Source organism: Panulirus ornatus, chromosome 6 (assembly GCF_036320965.1).
Source record: "Panulirus ornatus isolate Po-2019 chromosome 6, ASM3632096v1, whole genome shotgun sequence".
NCBI lineage: Eukaryota > Metazoa > Arthropoda > Malacostraca > Decapoda > Palinuridae > Panulirus > Panulirus ornatus.
This window is the reverse complement of record NC_092229.1, coordinates 44464769-44485028: the sequence shown is the minus strand read 5'-3', so window position 1 is coordinate 44485028 and position 20260 is coordinate 44464769. Positions and strand designations below refer to the sequence as shown.

Here is a 20260-nt window from a genome sequence, read left to right as displayed (position 1 = left end):
CAACCAGATGTTCGTTTCCTTGGCTTTCTTACTGTTACTTCGGGTAATGGGGCAGCTTGGCCGACCGTCTGGAGACTGTCAAGCTAATGTTAAAAGGAGTCGTGATTCACACCAAAGTTGATAATCTAACTTTTTTTTTTACGTCAAGGAAAATGAAACTTTGGAAGGGAATACGACCTACATGATGTGAGGGAAAGTAAAGGTATCTGTCGTACGTACGATCGATCACTCTTTAGTCTTGGAATAAAACCCTTTTCCCCACAAGACTCTGACACCGTAACGATCACTCTGGTTCCTTGAAACGATTCTGCCGTGTGTGGATCCGGGCATAAGAAACAACCACAGGGAAGTTACAACCACAGGGAAGTTATGTTGTCTGGATGGCAACATGTACAAGTACGCTAACGTGTTAAACCGATCGTAATATAACCAGTCTCCACCCTGTTGCACGTGAGGTTTTCGTACAAACCCAATGATAAAGCATTAGTCTACCATATAGTGAGTGAGACTCGTTCATGCATACCTTAATACGATTCTCGACCAATGATGAAGCATTAGTCTACCATACAGTAAGACTCGTTCATGCATACCTTAATACCATTCTCGACCAATGATGAAGCATTAGTCTACCATACAGTGAGACTCGTTCATGCATACCTTAATACGATTCTCGACCAATTGGTACAAATGTGAGGCAGGCGCTTGCAGACAGTCACACATAACTCGATGACAGGGTGACTGTGAATACTACATTGTTTTACAATGGTATACGAAAACACCTGTATTCTGCGTCTAGTCTAATTACACGTTATGCCCTCGTTCTGAAAAGAAACTGTTGTTTTCCCCCATGCACGACTGGTCGTGACTGCACCATTATATGACTGTATGTTCACCATGACTGGTGATTACGACTGTCACACAACTGACTGACACACAGTTGTCTTTGGGCGATGGCCACACTTGAGAAATGATCCAAGCCAAACTCCTGCATCAGCAACGAGTGAGATACAGTCATGCGATATCAGGAAAAAATAATCGAATAAATTCCTGTATTCCCATTATGAAAATACACATTACTGATGGTCACGTGGGTATGGAGGAGTGGTAGCATGAGTTGGTGACGAACACACAGCTTGTCACGCTCATCCACTCCTTGGGTGTTGTTACTAACGCGTCGTCACGCCGCGAGGGATCTTTAGTTGTTACTAACGCGTGGTCACGCCGCGAGGGACTCTTTAGTGTTACTAACGCGTAGTCACGCCGCGAGAGATCTTAGTGTTACTAACGCGTAGTCACGTCGCGAGGGACTCCAGTTGTTACTAACGCGTGGCCACGCCGCGAGGGGCTCCAGTGTTACTAACGCGTAGTCACTCCGCGAGGGATCTTAGTGTTACTAACGTGTAGTCACGCCGCGAGGGATCTTTAGTGTTACTAACCCGTGGTCACGCCGCGAGGGATCTTAGTGTTACTAACGCGTGGTCACGCCGCGAGGGATCCCCAGTGTTACTAACCCGTGGTCACGCCGCGAGGGAGAAGAAGTCACCCTGGACGAGTCTGTATGGTCGACAGCTGACGGAGAGAGGGTCATCTCGTCGCTGGACTCTGCCTGCTTCAAGGGAGGTGACCAACATTAATTTCCCCGCTGGGGCGTGACGCGCAGTCTCGATGCTGCTGCACAACCCTACCCCGTTAAGAAGGGGGAAGTCCTCGCGTGTAGACCTCACCTCCCTCCTCACAATAGTCAAGTCTCACAGTGAGCCACACTAGGCGGGAGGAAACGCGACAAAAATGGCACGGGGAATGATCAGTCATATGGTGCATTTCTCTCCTCGCCGTAGTTGGGTCGACGGAGGCGTAACCTTACGTGGACTCATGGCTCTACATGAGGACGAGATGGGGGCGTCCTGTGGTTGTGGCTGGCAGTAATCAGCCAGGCGCTGCAGGAAGTTAGCCAAGGACAAGGAGGAATGGCTGGCTGGCTGGGTGGGTGGGTGTGTGTGGCTGGGTTTTTATGCAGAGCAACAGTGCTCGCCGTGGGAACGGTGGAGGGATAATGTTTCCTTCACTGGTGCCACTAATACGGACATGGATGTACCATCCCGGCCTATGTAGCATCTCAGCCTATGTAACATCCCAGCCTATGTAGCATCTCAGCCTATGTAGCATCCCGGCCTATGTAGCATCTCAGCCTATGTAGCATCCCGGCCTATGTAGCATCTCAGCCTATGTAGCATCCCGGCCTATGTACCATCCCGGCCTATGTAGCATCTCAGCCTATGTAATATCCCGGCCTATGTAGCATCCCGGCCTATGTAACATCCCTGCCTATATATATACATATATACTATATATTCCTTACAATCCAATAGGCCACTGTCTATTCATAACTTCATTACGGTTTGTTAAGAAATTTAGCCCTGTTCTCTACTGTCTTGGTGTGTATATATATATATATATATATATATATATATATATATATATATATATATATTGTGTGTGTGTGTGTGTTAAAGTAAAAGATAAAACAACATTTTCTAAGGCTGGCATCACAGTTTACAAGAAAACACACCAGGTCACCACTCCACTTTGTCTGAACACCGACCAGACACACAGTGAGATCCTGTACTGCCTCGGAGGCACAGTAGCACGAACACCTGAAGAAGGTGCTTCACGTAGTCTCCATCGCTGGTCATACACTGATGAACGATGGTGCCTCGCTGACCCTGGTATGCGCTAAGTCCCACATAACCCACCGACCGATCACCACAACTCATTATGGGTTAACCGCTGGTCTCCGCTAACATTAGCGTTTAGCGTTCCTGACCGTGACGCATTCGCGTGCCGCTCAGGATCGAGCGCGCGGGGTTCGAATCCCGGTTGCGGCAGTGTGTCCATAGTCAACCCAGCTGTTCATCCAACACTGAGAGTTGGTCCGTAAAATGGGTACCCGGCTTAGGCTAGTGAGTGTGTGTGTGTGTGTGTATATATATATATATATATATATATATATATATATATATATATATATATATATATATATATATATATATATAGCGTTAATGATATGGTCCTGATTTGGGCCTCAGTTGCCCAAGCCGTCTCAACTAACATAAAAAAAAACTACTATCTACTTCACATGTAATTACTTTTTTAATCTTTTTAAATTCGTCGCTTTGTCTCCCCTTACATTCCATTTTCTCTAGCGACAGACAGTGTTGCCTGTGACTGACCACCACCACAACATCACCTGATCAACGTTACACAAATCCTTCCTTTCCTCACACCTTGAGCTCGGCTCACCCAACATCACGCCATGACACCTCCCACTCTTCGTCTCTCTCCTCACCACGAACATCCATCCTCGCACCATGACACTCACACGATGTTCCCTCCTTGCAATCCGTGTACTGTGTGCAGAAGCTGCAGCTTCCCTCCTACTCCTGCTGCTGCTGCTTCCCTCCTCCTGTGTGCAGCTGTAGTGGTAGTAGTAGTAACCTCCTACCCCACTTCTGATGGCGTGAAGTGGTGAACCCTGTACACCTCCCTCAGCCTGTAAGGCCAGGCGATTGCCTAGTTTTCCTCTCGTACCACAGATGGGGGTACGCCTTTATTACACACACACACACACACACACACACACCCTGCCTGCCTGCATGCCTGCCCTGGGTCACGGCTTGCTGTAGGTGACCCGCATGTCATTTTCTAATTCGGCTGTAATAATCGTTTCGCTTTAGTTTTTGTGCGTACTGCCACAGCTTCAAAGTGCCACTGAGTGGTTAAAAGTCTGTGATTAGACTTCGTGGATCTGGAAACCGTCTGATTAATGATGGAATTATCAAGACGTGTTTAGCGATCACACACTCGTGATCACATGTATCTTTAATGTATGTAAATATAATGTATGGGAAGGAGTCTGGCTTGAAATATGTTCAACACGAGTACAGAAGAGAACATTTGGGCGTTTACTGTTGTGTTATTGAAATATCTGGTGATCTTAGATAACAGTTCTACCACCTAAGAACCCAATGATTATATAAATAATTTTAACTTCACAGATCCCAGGTCTTCAGTACCTAATTATGAAAAAAATAATTATTTTCGACAAAAATTACCATGGTTATTTTACAGTCTAGGTTAACCAGTGTGAGGTCAAAGGTCAGGTCACCGAATAATTTCATATTTTTTTCTTCTTTTCTTTTTTTTAACTTTGTTTCTGGGTACATCGTTTTCTATACGGGAAAGATGCTTTTGTTAATTGTCCCAAGTCCACGGAGGATGATTGGAGGGGGGGGGGGGTTAGGTTCATGAGAGAGTTGACCTCTCATTCGCCATCATGAACCCTAGCCAGAGAGGGTTGGGTTAAGCATTGGCCTGACCCCTGCCGACCCTGGACGACCTCAAGCACACACACACACACACACACACACACACACACACACACACACACACACACACACAGGTGAGAACAAACGAAGACGAATGTTAATCGCTACGCGGACTCTCTCTCTCTCTCTCTCTCTCTCTCTCTCTCTCTCTCTCTCTCTCTCTCTCTCTCTCTCTCTCTCTTCTCTCCCTCTCCTTTGTATATCAACTGACTGTTATATTTCTTTCTTGTATCTCCCCTGATGGTGTGATTATTACACGAAAGTGCACTTGGGAACTAACTGTTTCATATCCCCGTGGATTAGAAGGAATATATATATATATATATATATATATATATATATATATATATATATATATATATATATATATATATATATACTACGGCAGGAGTCCCTTCCGCTTATATGAGGTTCCCGCGACGCTCAGGTAGTCAGTCACGTCCGTCGTGCGGGCGGGACCACAGGTCATGAGGTGTTGTCAGGTTGTGTGTGTGTGTGTGTGCGTCTATGCACGGAAAGTTACGGGGCAACAGAGCAGCGACAAGTGCTCGGTATCTACGTGGTGGAGGTACGTGCATCGTAAGCGTGAGGAAGGGTGTCCTGGGACGTGGTGGGACTGTGTTCTGTGGGGAAGGAAGTGACGTGCAGAGCGTGGAGGGGAAAAGTGTGACGTGTGTGTGTGTGTGTGTGTGCGTGTGTGTGTGTGTGTGTGTGTGTGTGTGTGTGTGTGTGTGTGTGTGAGGCTCCTGACCGATGTATGCACAGAGGAAGATGGCTTTACGATGACCGTGAGCTGGTATTGACACCGTGAGATCAGCCAGCCAGGCTGTGTGTGGGGGCTACTGCGGGCTGCGGTTTCCAACAGCTTGGTGGACCAACGTCCCAACCCAGCAGCCTTTGGGGCCCAGCCTCCACTGTGGAAACAAAGACCACCGAAGACTTCACCAGATAATCATGAAGCGTCTATTGTGCTGGGGTTTGAGAGTGAGGTGGGAGGGCGAATGTTCTGTGATTGTCTATTTCCGTGTGTACGTGGTCTGTTGGTGGTGGATGGGGTGCGGGAGATGGGTGGGGAGGAATTTTTCTCCCCTATCCCCAGGGATAATATATATATATATATATATATATATATATATATATATATATATATATATATATATATATATATATATATATTTTTTTTTTTTTTATTTTTTTTTTTTTTGCTTTGTCGCTGTCTCCCGCGTTTGCGAGGTAGCGCAAGGAAACAGACGAAAGAAATGGCCCAACCCACCCCCATACACATGTATATACATACGTCCACACACGCAAATATACATACCTACACAGCTTTCCATGGTTTACCTCAGACGCTTCACATGCCCTGATTCAATCCACTGACAGCACGTCAACCCCGGTATACCACATCCATCCAATTCACTCTATTCCTTGCCCTCCTTTCACCCTCCTGCATGTTCAGGCCCCGATCACACAAAATCATTTTCACTCCATCTTTCCACCTCCAATTTGGTCTCCCACTTCTCCTCGTTCCCTCCACCTCCGACACATATATTCTCTTGGTCAATCTTTCCTCACTCATTCTCTCCATGTGCCCAAACCATTTCAAAACACCCTCTTCTGCTCTCCCAACCACGCTCTTTTTATATCCACACATCTCTCTTACCCTTACGTTACTTACTCGATCAAACCACCTCACACCACACATTGTCCTCAAACATCTCATTTCCAGCACATCCATCCTCCTGCGCACAACTCTATCCATAGCCCACGCCTCGCAACCATACAACATTGTTGGAACCACTATTCCTTCAAACATACCAATTTTTGCTTTCTGAGATAATGTTCTCGACTTCCACACATTCTTCAAGGCTCCCAAAATTTTCGCCCCCTCCCCCACCCTATGATCCACTTCCGCTTCCATGGTTCCATCCGCTGCCAGATCCACTCCCAGATATCTAAAACACTTTACTTCCTCCAGTTTTTCTCCATTCAAACTTACCTCCCAATTGACTTGACCCTCAACCCTACTGTACCTAATAACCTTGCTCTTATTCACATTTACTCTTAACTTTCTTCTTTCACACACTTTACCAAACTCAGTCACCAGCTTCTGCAGTTTCTCACATGAATCAGCCACCAGCGCTGTATCATATATATATATATATATATATATATATATATATATATATATATATATATATATATATATTCTTTCATACTATCCGCCATTTCCTGCATTAACTAGGTAGCGTTAAGAACAGGACTGGGCTTTTGAGGGAATATCCTCACCTGGCCCCTTTCTCTGTTCCTTCTCTTGGAAAATAAAAAAAAAAAAAAAACGAGAGGGGAGGACTTCCAGCCCCCCGCTCCCTCCCCTTTTAGTCGCCTTCTACGACACGCAGGGAATACGTGGGACGTATTCTTTCTCCCCTATCCCCAGGGATATATATAAATATATATATATATATATATATATATATATATATATGGTGTTCGAGTCTGGCACTGTGCCCGTCGTAATATTATATGTGGACAAGACAAGATGCCGTAAACAATTTTTGATTACGACATTAGCTATCCAGTTCATACAGACCGTCAACAAATATCCATGTTACAAGTGTTTGTGTATTGAACAAGATTCAGTGGTATTTCTCGGGTGTGCCATCCCAGAGGCATAACAGAAAATGGGCTTGTCATTCAATGACAAGACATTTCGTGCCCAAAAGCTCAGTCTTTGCGAGTCTTTACACACACACACACACACACACACACACACACACACACACACACCAAGTCCTCCCAGCACTAGGGAACGGCTTGAGCCTCACAGCGACAGAGAACGGCACCCGGAACCCCAGATCAACAGGGAACGGCAACAAGAGGCGAACAGCAGTAAGAAACGGCAACTGACGTCACAACAACAGTGAACGGTGACCAGAGCTTGACAACAACAGGGAACGGTGACCAGAGCCTGACAACAACAGGGAACGGTGACCAGAGCCTGACAACAACAGGGAACGGTGACCAGAGCCTGACAACAACAGGGAACGGTGACCAGAGCCTGACAACAACAGGGAACGTCACCAGAGCCTGACAACAACAGGGAACGGTGACCAGAGCCTGACAACAACAGGGAACGGTGACCAGAGCCTGACAACAACAGGGAACGGTGACCAGAGCCTGACAACAACAGGGAGCGGTGACCAGAGCCTGACAACAACAGGGAACGTCACCAGAGCCTGACAACAACAGGGAACGGTGACCAGAGCCTGACAACAACAGGGAACGGTGACCAGAGCCTGACAACAACAGGGAACGGTGACCAGAGCTTGACAACAACAGGGAACGGTGACCAAAGCCTGACAACAACAGGGAACGGTGACCAGAGCCTGACAACAACAGGGAACGGTGACCAGAGCCTGACAACAACAGGGAACGGTGACCAGAGCTTGACAACAACAGGGAACGGTGACCAAAGTCTGACAACAACAGGGAACGGTGACCAAAGCCTGACAACAACAGGGAACGGTGACCAGAGCCTGACAACAACAGGGAACGGTGACCAGAGCCTGACAACAACAGGGAACGGTGACCAGAGCCTGACAACAACAGGGAGCGGTGACCAGAGCTTGACAACAACAGGGAACGGTGACCAAAGCCTGACAACAACAGGGAACGGTGACCAGAGCCTGACAACAACAGGGAACGGTGACCAAAGTCTGACAACAACAGGGAACGGTGACCAGAGCCTGACAACAACAGGGAACGGTGACCAGAGCCTGACAACAACAGGGAACGGGTGACCAGAGCCTGACAACAACAGGGAACGGTGACCAGAGCCTGACAACAACAGGGAACGGTGACCAGAGCCTGACAACAACAGGGAACGGGTGACCAGAGCCTGAGAACAACAGGGAGCGGTGACCAGAGCCTGACAACAACAGGGAACGGGTGACCAGAGCCTGACAACAATAGGGAACGTCACCAGCGCCTGACAACAACAGGGAGCGGTGACCAGAGCCTGACAACAACAGGGAACGGTGACCAGAGCCTGACAACAACAGGGACTCATGCCGTTCTGCACCAGTTATTCGCCTCTGATCTTTCGCGCTGTCACTACACAACCTCGCCCCCAATTGGATCACGTCATCACACTCTCATAAACGTGTTTATTATATGGTCGCCTCTCCCTCATCAGCAGCCTCTCCTACACTTCACTATCAACAACAAAACCTGACTGGAGAAACTGTACGAATATTCGCTTCTGACTTTCTTTGGGTATATGACCGTCTTAACTTTATGTGGTGATGCTTGTGTCTTCAGCGAACGCATAGCAAGAGGTTATTGTTGACGGGAATGGAAGCAATGATTCCCTCTTCCTCCGAGACGAACGTCTCCATCCACTCCATGGTTCAACCGTTCCTGTTCTGAGGCCATTCAGGCAAGGGAGGGGATCAGGCATACCGGGCTGGGTAAAAACTCTCCTTCCTCTTACTCCCATTCAACTTTCATCGCTGGCCGTAATCGTTGCTAGTAAGTTATCCGTCGGACAAAGCCTTGCTTTATACAAAGGAAATGTGATGATCTCTCCTCGTCATCCACTGATAAGTCTTTCTGGTCTTTAGCTTAGGGCATCTCTGACTGACAACTTCTGTCGCTCCACTTTTCCTTTGCTTTTCCATTCTGGCGGTACAATAACCGTCTCAGCCGTAGACAAAGTAACTTTCTTTTTTTCCCCGTTTCTCCTCTAATTCAACCTTGATTGACTCTAACATTTCTTCACCCCCCTGATGCTCCTCTTACTAGTTTTATGCCCCATTCCGTAATCTCTTTTCGAACTGACCAATGAACGCTTCTGTGGACACAAGCAAAGTGTATGGTCCTTATGGCATCCATCCCGTGTAGTGAAAGAGTGTGCCTTTGAACTTGCATATGTACTTGCTCGTCTGTTCCGTTGATGGTTAAAAACAAGAACTTTCCATTCGTCTTTGGATGCATGCGTTGGAACATCTCATCCCTAAGAAGGGTGAGCGTTCTAAACCCTCAAACTGTAGTCCTACTGCTTTGACATCTACTATTTCCAAATTCTTTGAATCCCTCCTCAACTCCCATATCCTCAGACATCTTAAATTTAGCACTCGTCTCTCTGTTTACCACTGTGGCTTCCGAAAGGTGATCATCTTTCCTATCTTACTAATTTCTGGTCATCATCCTTAAAAGATTTTAAGGAATCCTGAGTAGCTGCCCTTGATATATCCAAACATTTTAAGAGGCTGTAGCAACAGGGTCTCGATTCTAAGCTCCCATCTTCTGTTATCCATTCCTTACTTTGCTCCGTCATATCTAGCTTCCTCTCAGGCCGATCCATCTCCGTGATTGTTGATGGATCCGCCTCACCCCTTTCTCCATCAACAGTGTTGTCCCTTAAGGTTCTATCCTGTCTCCTACTTATTTTCTCTTTTTCTTATCAATGATTTCCTTTCTTCCAACAGATACACCCGTACGCTGACGCGCGCGCAGTACTGCATTCGTCTACATCCTTCAATTCTGCTCCTTCGCTCACTCGATCTGCATCTAGTCTAGAAACAGCTTTCTCAATAAACTCAGACTTGGACAGGATATCTCAGTGGCAAGACGAAAAATGTTTAAGTTCAATGCCTCCAGGACCCAGTTTCTACCCATCTCTCTATCGGAAATTATTTACAACTTTCCTCTCTCCTTTGATGGTTCCGTAACTCCACCTCTTGACTCAATGATCATAATTGGTATTACTGTAACCTCCACTGTATCTTGGAAACCCAACGTTACAGAAAATAGCTAAGTCTGCCTCTAAGACACTGGAGTCTTGCCGAAATTTCTTTTCTCCGGAACATTTGCTCAATTTATATAAAGGACTGATCCACTCTGTATGAAGTACCGTTTCCATATCAGGCGTGGTTCTGGCCCTGCATCCTTACTTGACAGAGCCGAAAGCTTTTCCAGATATAAACCTTCCCAGGCTATCTTCGAAACTTGACCCGCTTGCCCTACAACGCAATGTTGGTTCACTTTCCCTCTAATATAGGTATTATTTCGGATTTTGGTCACAAGAGCTGGCTGGTTGTGTGGCACCACCACAAGCTAGACCAGGTAATACTCGGTAAGTTGCTGCGTCTTATGATTACTGTGTGGCCGTTGGCGATTTAAGGGTAGGCCGTTTTGATAACTGTTTCTTTCCTACACCTCCAAGCTTTGGAACTCTGTACCTTATCATGTCTTACCCAATGACTACGACCTGGCACAACTCAAAAGTCGGGTTTTTCGTAAATACTTTCCCTTGTCTCTACTTCTTTTCCCCTTTTATAATCCTCTCTCTATTCCAATTAAGGTCCGGTCTTGATGTGCACTTCTGTCCCTGACTGAAGTCTTCAATACTAGTAGAAAAAAAAAGAGAGAAACAGGAGGAGGAAGCGTCCCAGGACCCGTCGTTTCTCAGGGGCTGTGTCATTTGCTGAGGCTCCTCCATTGTGTGGCGAGACTCACGTCATCACGAACACCCACTTACACATAATCTTCCATCTTAATGATCTATATTTCTATCTCCCTCACTTCCTGCCTCGCCGAAGAAAATGGCAGTTTTTTCTTCTCGAAGGAAAACGGCATTATTTTATTGTTATCTTTTGGTACTGCACAAAAGAATATATATATATATATATTGGAAAGGATCACAATTTTACGCGTGATGGAGATATTCCTATGAGTCCACGGGGAAAATGAAACACGATAAGTTCTCAAGTGCACTTTCGTGAAATAATCACATCATCAGGGGAGACACAAGAAAAAAATATCAGTTGATATATTATATATCATAACTAAGAATTCTCGTGTTAATCTGCCACAGAGAAAATGTTTATATCTTCCTGCCTATCTATGGGTCTCGTGTAACTCTTGAGGGCCCCGAGCCACACCCGCTCTCTAATTACCAACCCTTGGAGGAAGGACCCACCGACCAACCCCCTGGGGTTATACAAGGGCTGCAGGCTACTCATTCCTGGGATAATATATCGGGGTTAGACCTCAGCCATCCCCCGAAAGGACTAAGTTACACGAATGGGCTCTGGATAACGGGGTCGACCACGGCCGGTGGGGGCGCGCGCGCGCGGTCATTCATTGTTCCCGGAGCAGAAATGTTGGTTCCATTCATTTCCGTCCGTTGATGAAGTTTTTACTCTTTTTTTTTTTTATTTAGCCATCGTCGTCACGAGGGAGGTAGGCCTATTTCGAGATAGTTCATTAAACCAGCGGTCGGTGTTCGTACAGTCATGGTACAGGTGTCGGGCGAAATATAAGACCTGCTAAATTACTGACCTGACCGTAAACGCGTCAGATATCTGGCGTGATTCGGTGCAAAATATCTCGAGTGTGCAAAATAAATGACCATCACAATTGTCACCGCGTGATTTAATTAGGGTTTAATCTGCAATAATATTGCCTAGTGATGACATGTACTGTATCTATACCAAGTATACTATCACTGTTTACACTGTGTGTTGACGACGATGGAGTAATGTTAGGCGTCTTTTCTAAGACGCTCTCGGATACAGTTGCAAATACTTGTCATTATATATCTAAATTTCATCACATAAGTATCAAATACACTCTTCAATATACTTGTCAAAGTTACGAGATAAGACAACGTGGAAAGCGAGGAAGAGAAAGGACGTTATATTATACTAATACAAACATGGTTTATGGCTAGCGTCGCCCGCTGTCACTAGACGGAGGTAGGAGTCGTAGCTTTTTCATCTACGTACTCCTCCCGACGTCCAGGGACACTATGGATGTCTACGTTACGAATATCACGATCCCCACACGAACGAAATTCGACGAAAATGGGCAGCGCGACCGCCCCTGTGAATCCGCTTGGCTTGATGATGACCCGCCTTGCGAAAACTGTGAGTTTGTGGGCAAGCGAGCACGCAGCCTCGCTCTGCGGCGACTCATTTCGCAATCAGACATGTCGCTCGCCACCCGGCTGCTTGCGGACACGTCAGCTGACCGGAGGTTACCGTCGTGAAGATGGTGATGTATTTGACGTCTTAAACAAGACGGTAATGGCTCTCGGGCACGCTTAGAGGTTGCAATCGTCTGCTACGGCACCGAAGTCCCATAATCGCTTCGGTCTGGGAGGTAATCGATGAGGCGCGAGTGTGCGTGTGTATACAGGTCTGGGTGTCAGTCGTAGGTGTCTCATTTATACCTACACTAGGTAAGTCGTGCCACTCCCCACCACACCCACGCAGCTGCAGGAGCAAGATTGACAGCTCTTCCATTATTGGTTCTCTCCCTCTGGAACCTTCCATATTTTATAACTGAGCAAACTGTAAATGGGAGTTATAAGACAGCTTGGATGACGGCACTTCACCAGCCATATATGATAGGATCGAGTGTTATACGAAGCAAAAGATGGGTCGGGTGATTGTTTTATTATTATGAATGATCCAAGTGGGGAAAAAAATAACTGTGGTCCGGGAGGAATGGCTTCCAGCCAAGCTTAGAACTGAACGAGTCTCACTGGAACTGGGCGATGGTTGAGATGACTGACCCCGTGCTGGGCGAGTGTTGTGATCCTACACTACACACACACACACACACACACACACACACACACACACACACACACACGTGTGCCTCTGTGATGTAAAGGTAAGTGTGGGAGCCACATGTCCCTAGTTGTCAAGGCTACCATCATATAACTGATAGCAGTTGTCAACATGACGCAGAGGTGACCCGGTTGTGGCTACACTTACAACGACAGACTATGTGCGGAGACGTGGTAAACATCATGGTTATAGCCTTCAGTAATGATATATATATATATATATATATATATATATATATATATATATATATATATATATATATATATATATATACATACATATATATATATATATATATACATATATATATATTTTTTTTTTTTTTTTTTTTGCCGCTGTCTCTCGCGTTTGCGAGGTAGCGCAAGGAAACAGACGAAAGAAATGGCCCAACCCACCCCCATACACATGTATATACATACGTCCACACACGCAAATATACATACCTACACAGCTTTCCATGGTTTACCCCAGACGCTTCACATGCCTTGATTCAATCCACTGACAGCACGTCAACCCCGGTATACCACATCGCTCCAATTCACTCTATTCCTTGCCCTCCTTTCACCCTCCTGCATGTTCAGGCCCCGATCACACAAAATCTTTTTCACTCCATCTTTCCACCTCCAATTTGGTCTCCCTCTTCTCCTCGTTCCCTCCACCTCCGACACATATATCCTCTTGGTCAATCTTTCCTCACTCATTCTCTCCATGTGACCAAACCATTTCAAAACACCCTCTACTGCTCTCTCAACCACGCTCTTTTTATTTCCACACATCTCTCTTACCCTTACGTTACTTACTCGATCAAACCACCTCACACCACACACTGTCCTCAAACATCTCATTTCCAGCACATCCATCCTCCTGCGCACAACTCTATCCATAGTCCACGCCTCGCAACCATACAACATTGTTGGAACCACTATTCCTTCAAACATACCCATTTTTGCTTTCCGAGATAATGTTCTCGACTTCCACACATTCTTCAAGGCTTCCAGAATTTTCGCCCCCTCCCCCACCCTATGATCCACTTCCGCTTCCATGTTTCCATCCGCTGCCAGATCCACTTCCAGATATCTAAAACACTTCACTTCCTCCAGTTTTTCTCCATTCAAACTCACCTCCCAACTGACTTGACCCTCAACCCTACTGTACCTAATAACCTTGCTCTTATTCACATTTACTCTTAACTTTCTTCTTTCACACACTTTACCAAACTCAGTCACCAGCTTCTGCAGTTTCTCACATGAATCAGCCACCAGCGCTGTAACATCAGCGAACAACAACTGACTCACTTCCCAAGCTCTCTCATCCCCAACAGACTTCATCCTTGCCCCTCTTTCCAAAACTCTTGCATTCACCTCCCTAACAACCCCATCCATAAACAAATTAAACAACCATGGAGACATCACACACCCCTGCCGCAAACCTACATTCACTGAGAACCAATCACTTTCCTCTCTTCCTACACGTACACATGCCTTACATCCTCGATAAAAACTTTTCACTGCTTCTAACAACTTTCCTCCCACACCATATATTCTTAATACCTTCCACAGAGCATCTCTATCAACTCCATCATATGCCTTCTCCAGATCCATAAATGCTACATACAAATCCATTTGCTTTTCTAAGTATTTCTCACATACATTCTTCAAAGCAAACACCTGATCCACACACCCTCTACCACTTCTGAAACCACACTGCTCTTCCCCAATCTGATGCTCTGTACATGCCTTCACCCTCTCAATCAATACCCTCCCATATAATTTACCAGGAATACTCAACAAACTTATACCTCTGTAATTTGAGCACTCACTCTTATCCCCTTTGCCTTTGTACAATGGCACTATGCACGCATTCCGCCAATCCTCAGGCACCTCACCATGAGTCATACATACATTAAATAACCTTATATATATATATATATATATATATATATATATATATATATATATATATATATATATATATATATATATATAACATTTTAACGGTTGTGTGTTGGTAAGAGTGACGGGGGGGGGTTGTGAAGTTGTGGGTTAGCAGTGGTTCACAGTGATGAGAGGGTTAAGGGTATTTAGGGCAGCAACAGCAGTAATGACAAGACCAGCGAGGTAGTTAGTGTGTGGAATGGTGATAAGGATTACAGATGTAACGGGAAGGAAAGGTATGGGTTGTAGTATGAATGCGAAAGATAGATAATAAACTGGAGGTTGTGGTTATGAATATGAGGTTGTGGGTATTAATATGAGGTAGAGACGATGGTTAGAGCCAGACATGGTAACAACAAGGACAGAGGGAGGTTGTAGTGACGGGTGACGCTGGTGGAGGGATGAGGACCAGTGACGGTAACAGCAAGGACAGAGGGAGGTTGTAGTGACGGGTGACGCTGGTGGAGGGGTGAGGACCAGTGACGGTAACAGCAAGGACAGAGGGAGGTTGTAGTGACGGGTGACGCTGATGGAGGGGTGAGGACCAGTGACGGTAACAGCAAGGACAGAGGGAGGTTGTAGTGACGGGTGACGCTGGTGGAGGGGTGAGGACCAGTGACGGTAACAGCAGGGACAGAGGGAGGTTGTAGTAACGGGTGACGCTGGTGGAGGGGTGAGGACTAGTGACGGTAACAGCAGGGACAGAGGGAGGTTGTAGTGACGGGTGACGCTGGTGGAGGGGTGAGGACCAGTGACGGTAACAACAAGGACAGAGGGAGGTTGTAGTGACGGGTGACGCTGATGGGAGAGTTGTAGGGTACTGATAGCTGATGTGGGGGTGGAGGGGTGTGAGGTGTCTTGTTTTGTCATATCGCCTCGCGAACATCGTCATAGTCCAGCACACAGAAGACACGAGGCGATAGCGATATATGTGATCATAAAAAATAAATCATTGCCACACAGATAATATTCACAGAGGAAGGCAGTTTACTCACTCTCACTACAGCTATTATTAAAAGGGTATTGTTGTGGCCAGGCCATTCAGTTCCTTATATTACGATGGTTACAAACACATTCTTGCCACAAATCACCCAACGCGCCAACCACTGTTATCAGGTGGGAATGCAGGTAAAAAAAAAACGTTAAAGATAAAACACTGGAGGTCGGGAGTGTGTCTGTGTGTGGGATTGTAGAAAACGTATATATTTCATCCTTATTCAAGGGGTACGCAAGTAGACTAGAAACTCGCATTTTGATAATGATATTTCATGGTCTGAATGCAGTTCCGCGCTCCTCGTTCAGTGACACACTGATGTGGGTAAATGGTTGCAGTGTGTCTCACCAGGGGGGGGGCAGGAGCTGCGGTTTACTCCTCGTTTTACCTCTGTCCGTGGCAGGAAACGAGCCAGAACTAACATGGGTCACAATTTGCCATCACACATGTTGTTCCGTGAAAGAAGAGTGCGTGTCTGTGGGTATTTTCCTCGCGTTCATACTTGAATGCACTTTGCTGAGTAACTGGTTTAGGTATGTGTGTATGTCTGTGTGTAACATGTTCGTTTATGTACGTGTTTGTGCAACTGTGTGTGGTGGTAGCCAACCAACTTAGCCATTCCAGTACTAATGTTTATCAGTTCTCGAAGTTCAGCATCCATACCAACATCCATACCTTCTTAAACAAGACTTGAATAACTGTGTTATAAGTAACGTCTTCAACATACAAGCCACAGTTGCCTTTATGATAACAATGAAAATGGCATTCTCTGTCATATTACTTTATATACCTATTATTACGTGACTTGAGGCTTATTAACGAATCAAAACCTTACAATAACATCATTTTGGTTGGGTCGTAATGGCTGTGTGTATACACGTGGGTGAGCTTTCATTGTGTGTGGTGCGCTGTTCTGTGGTCACCGCCCAGGCTTCATATTCTCGACCAACCTGGAAGTATAATAGGTTACGATCCATCATTAACTCCCCACCTGAAGCGTCCCACAACCATGACTACGTCCCTTGTCATTTTAACTGGCCTTTCCAGGCTGGCTCTCTTGCCTTTAAAATGCCAGGGCAGTTGTGGTTGCTACTCTGCACTGTCTCTACTGTAGGAGGAGGCGTGTGGGATCAACACTAGGCAACTGTGTGTGTGTGTGTGTGTGTGTGTCGGGGCGCAGCCAGCTGACATGCAACAATATATCGAGATGTCGATGGGTTTGCATCTCAAACAGGTGCTTAATGCTACGTTTTCTATCCTTACCTTACTGACTTCAGTGAGAGAATGAGCGGGTACGGTCCACACACACACACACACACACACACACACACACACAGTACGTTTACCATGCCGTACGCTGGTGTGGGATGCCATCCATAGCAATCATAAAGCTCAAACTCGACCGAGGGTGTATCATTACCTAGCCATAACGTCATCCAAAATCCAGAAAACACACACACACACACACACACACACACCGAAGCTTTTCCCATCACCGCCCCATTACCGAGGTCTGGGCCAGGTTACCGGGATAATTTTGCCGCGTTTTCTAACGCCTTTCCTGTGTCGAGTAATTGACCCATGTAGTCGTCTGCTGTGTAACCCAGGCAGCGATGACGGTCAACACGCCGCCTGCACTTTCATCACACGATCACTTACGATAGTTACCTCTCAACAGCGTCATCGTTATGATGGTAATTCACCCACAGTGAGTCCTCCTGAGTTGTTTAGTGGGAGAGAGAGAGAAGCTGGTTCTGGAGGCTGACTGACCCTCACCCCTTCCCCACCACACACCCCCGGGTGGATAGACGGAGGGCTCATGGATGTTTACATTCATGCTGGATAGACGGAGGGCTCATGGATGTTCACATTCATGCTGGACTACATGTATGACCACTGGATGTTTTGTGTTCATGGATGTTTACATTCATGCTGGACTACATGTATGACCACTGGATGTTTTGTGTTCATGGATGTTTACACTCATGCTGGACTACATGTATGACCACTGGATGTTTTGTGTCCATGGATGTTTACATTCATGCTGGACTACATGTATGACCACTGGATGTTTTGTGTTCATGGGGCGTCTTCAGTGTTTACTGTGACTCTGGATTGTTGTGGAGCTGGTAAATAATGATCAGTGTAACGTACTATGGATCCTGTTAATGTCTACCATGATTGTAGATGATTGTAAGACTTATGGATGTTTACTGTGATGTTGGAGGGTTGTGGGGATTGTGGATGTTTACTGTGATGTTGGAGGGTTGTGGATGTTTACTGTGATGATGGAGGGTTGTGGATGTTTACTGTGATGATGGTGGGTTGTGGATGTTTACTGTGATGATGGAGGGTTGTGGGGATTGTCGATGTTTACTGTGATGTTGGAGGGTTGTGAGAAATATGGATGTTTACTGTGATGTTGGAGGGTGTGGGGAATATGGATGTTTACTGTGATGGAGGGTTGTGGGGAATATGGATGTTTACTGTGATGGAGGGTTGTGGGGAATATGGATGTTTACTGTGATGTTGGAGGGTGTGGGGAATATGGATGTTTACTGTGATGTTGGAAGGTGTGAGGAATATGGATGTTTACTGTGATGTTGGAGGGTGTGGGGAATATGGATGTTTACTGTGATGTTGGAGGGTGTGGGGAATATGGATGTTTACTGTGATGTTGGAAGGTGTGAGGAATATGGATGTTTACTGTGATGTTGGAGGGTGTGGGGAATATGGATGTTTACTGTGATGGAGGGTTGTGGGGAATATGGATGTTTACTGTGATGTTGGAGGGTTGTGAGGACTGTGGATGTTTACTGTGATGTTGGAGGGTTGTGGGGAATATGGATGTTTACTGTGATGTTGGAGGGTTGTGGGGAATATGGATGTTTACTGTGATGTTGGAGGGTTGTGGGGAATATGGATGTTTACTGTGAGTTGGAGGGTTGTGGGGAATATGGATGTTTACTGTGATGTTGGAGGGTTGTGGGGAATATGGATGTTTACTGTGATGTTGGAGGGTGTGGGGAATATGGATGTTTACTGTGATGTTGGAGGGTTGTGGGGAATATGGATGTTTACTGTGATGTTGGAGGGTTGTGGGGAATATGGATGTTTACTGTGATGTTGGAGGGTTGTGGGGAATATGGATGTTTACTGTGATGTTGGAGGGTTGTGGGGAATATGGATGTTTACTGTGATGTTGGAGGGTTGTGGGGAATATGGATGTTTACTGTGATGTTGGAGGGTTGTGGGGAATATGGATGTTTACTGTGATGTTGGAGGGTTGTGAGGAATATGGATGTTTACTGTGATGTTGGAGGGTTGAGGAATATGGATGTTTACTGTGATGTTGGAGGGTTGTGGGGAATATGGATGTTTATTGTGATGTTGGAGGGTTGTGAGGATTATGGATGTTTACTATGGCGGACAGTTATAGGAGTTGAATTTTTTTTTGCTGTGGTTTTGGACAGCCGTGGAACAATGAAATTATCTACACGACTGAATCACAAAAGACACTACTTCCTACACCGTGCAGGCCCCACAGCTCTATAGAATACATCTTTCATGTTATGAAAATGTTAACATCGCTGTATGGCATGTTAAAATCAACAACACCATCTACATGAGAATCCCAATTTAGCACATAAACACAAAAGGTGACATATCTATGTACAATATATATCCATGAGTTAATTTGATCTCATATGAATTATTATTGTACTAATTCATTATTATCGTAACAGAACTTATGTTCCAACAATACAATTATACACAATTATACACCAATTATCTCTACTACTGAATATCTTAGTAATTATTTTCTTTCTTCCTGCAGGACCATTGTAACAAGACGTGAGCCAGCACCACGGGGTGAGTGACCATCCCTCGTACATCAGTGTTCATTTGTCAAATACCGCACAAAACCATCACTTTCTTTTTTTTCAATCTTGAATACCATGATTATAATCCTGGACAACTTACAGTCGCTCTTGAAACATAATTATAATCATGGACGACTTTAAAACCCGACTTGCATGCAAGACTGGTCAGTTGCGCTCCCAGTTGCCGCCAAGAGTGTGAATTTTCTCCCGGAAATAAAAGTTTGGTGTCGTAAGTCCCGTTTTCTTGACCAGATGCATTAGTTACCCCCTTACGCTTTAAGCATTGGAGAATCGTTTTCGGTGTAGGTGCGTGTGTTAGCCTGCGTCCTCCTTCCCTCCGTTACACACACACACATGACTTTCCATGTTAGTATCTTCGGTTAATATTATTCAGTTTACATTAGAGATGCTCAATGTGTTG

The 20260-nt window shown here is 45.6% G+C and overlaps 1 protein-coding gene across 2 annotated transcripts in view; it reads left to right on the top strand.

The window, feature by feature from the left end:
• Positions 1-20260, top strand: part of LOC139749179 (uncharacterized) — a 90065-nt gene that overhangs the window by 25847 nt on the left and 43958 nt on the right. The window contains exon 2 of one of the 2 annotated variants that reach the window (XM_071662840.1): positions 19794-19828. The exons of the other annotated variant lie outside the window; for it this stretch is intronic. The gene's annotated coding sequence lies outside the window, so the exon portion shown is untranslated. The remainder of the gene's footprint in view (positions 1-19793; positions 19829-20260) is intronic. 2 annotated transcript variants of the gene reach the window in all.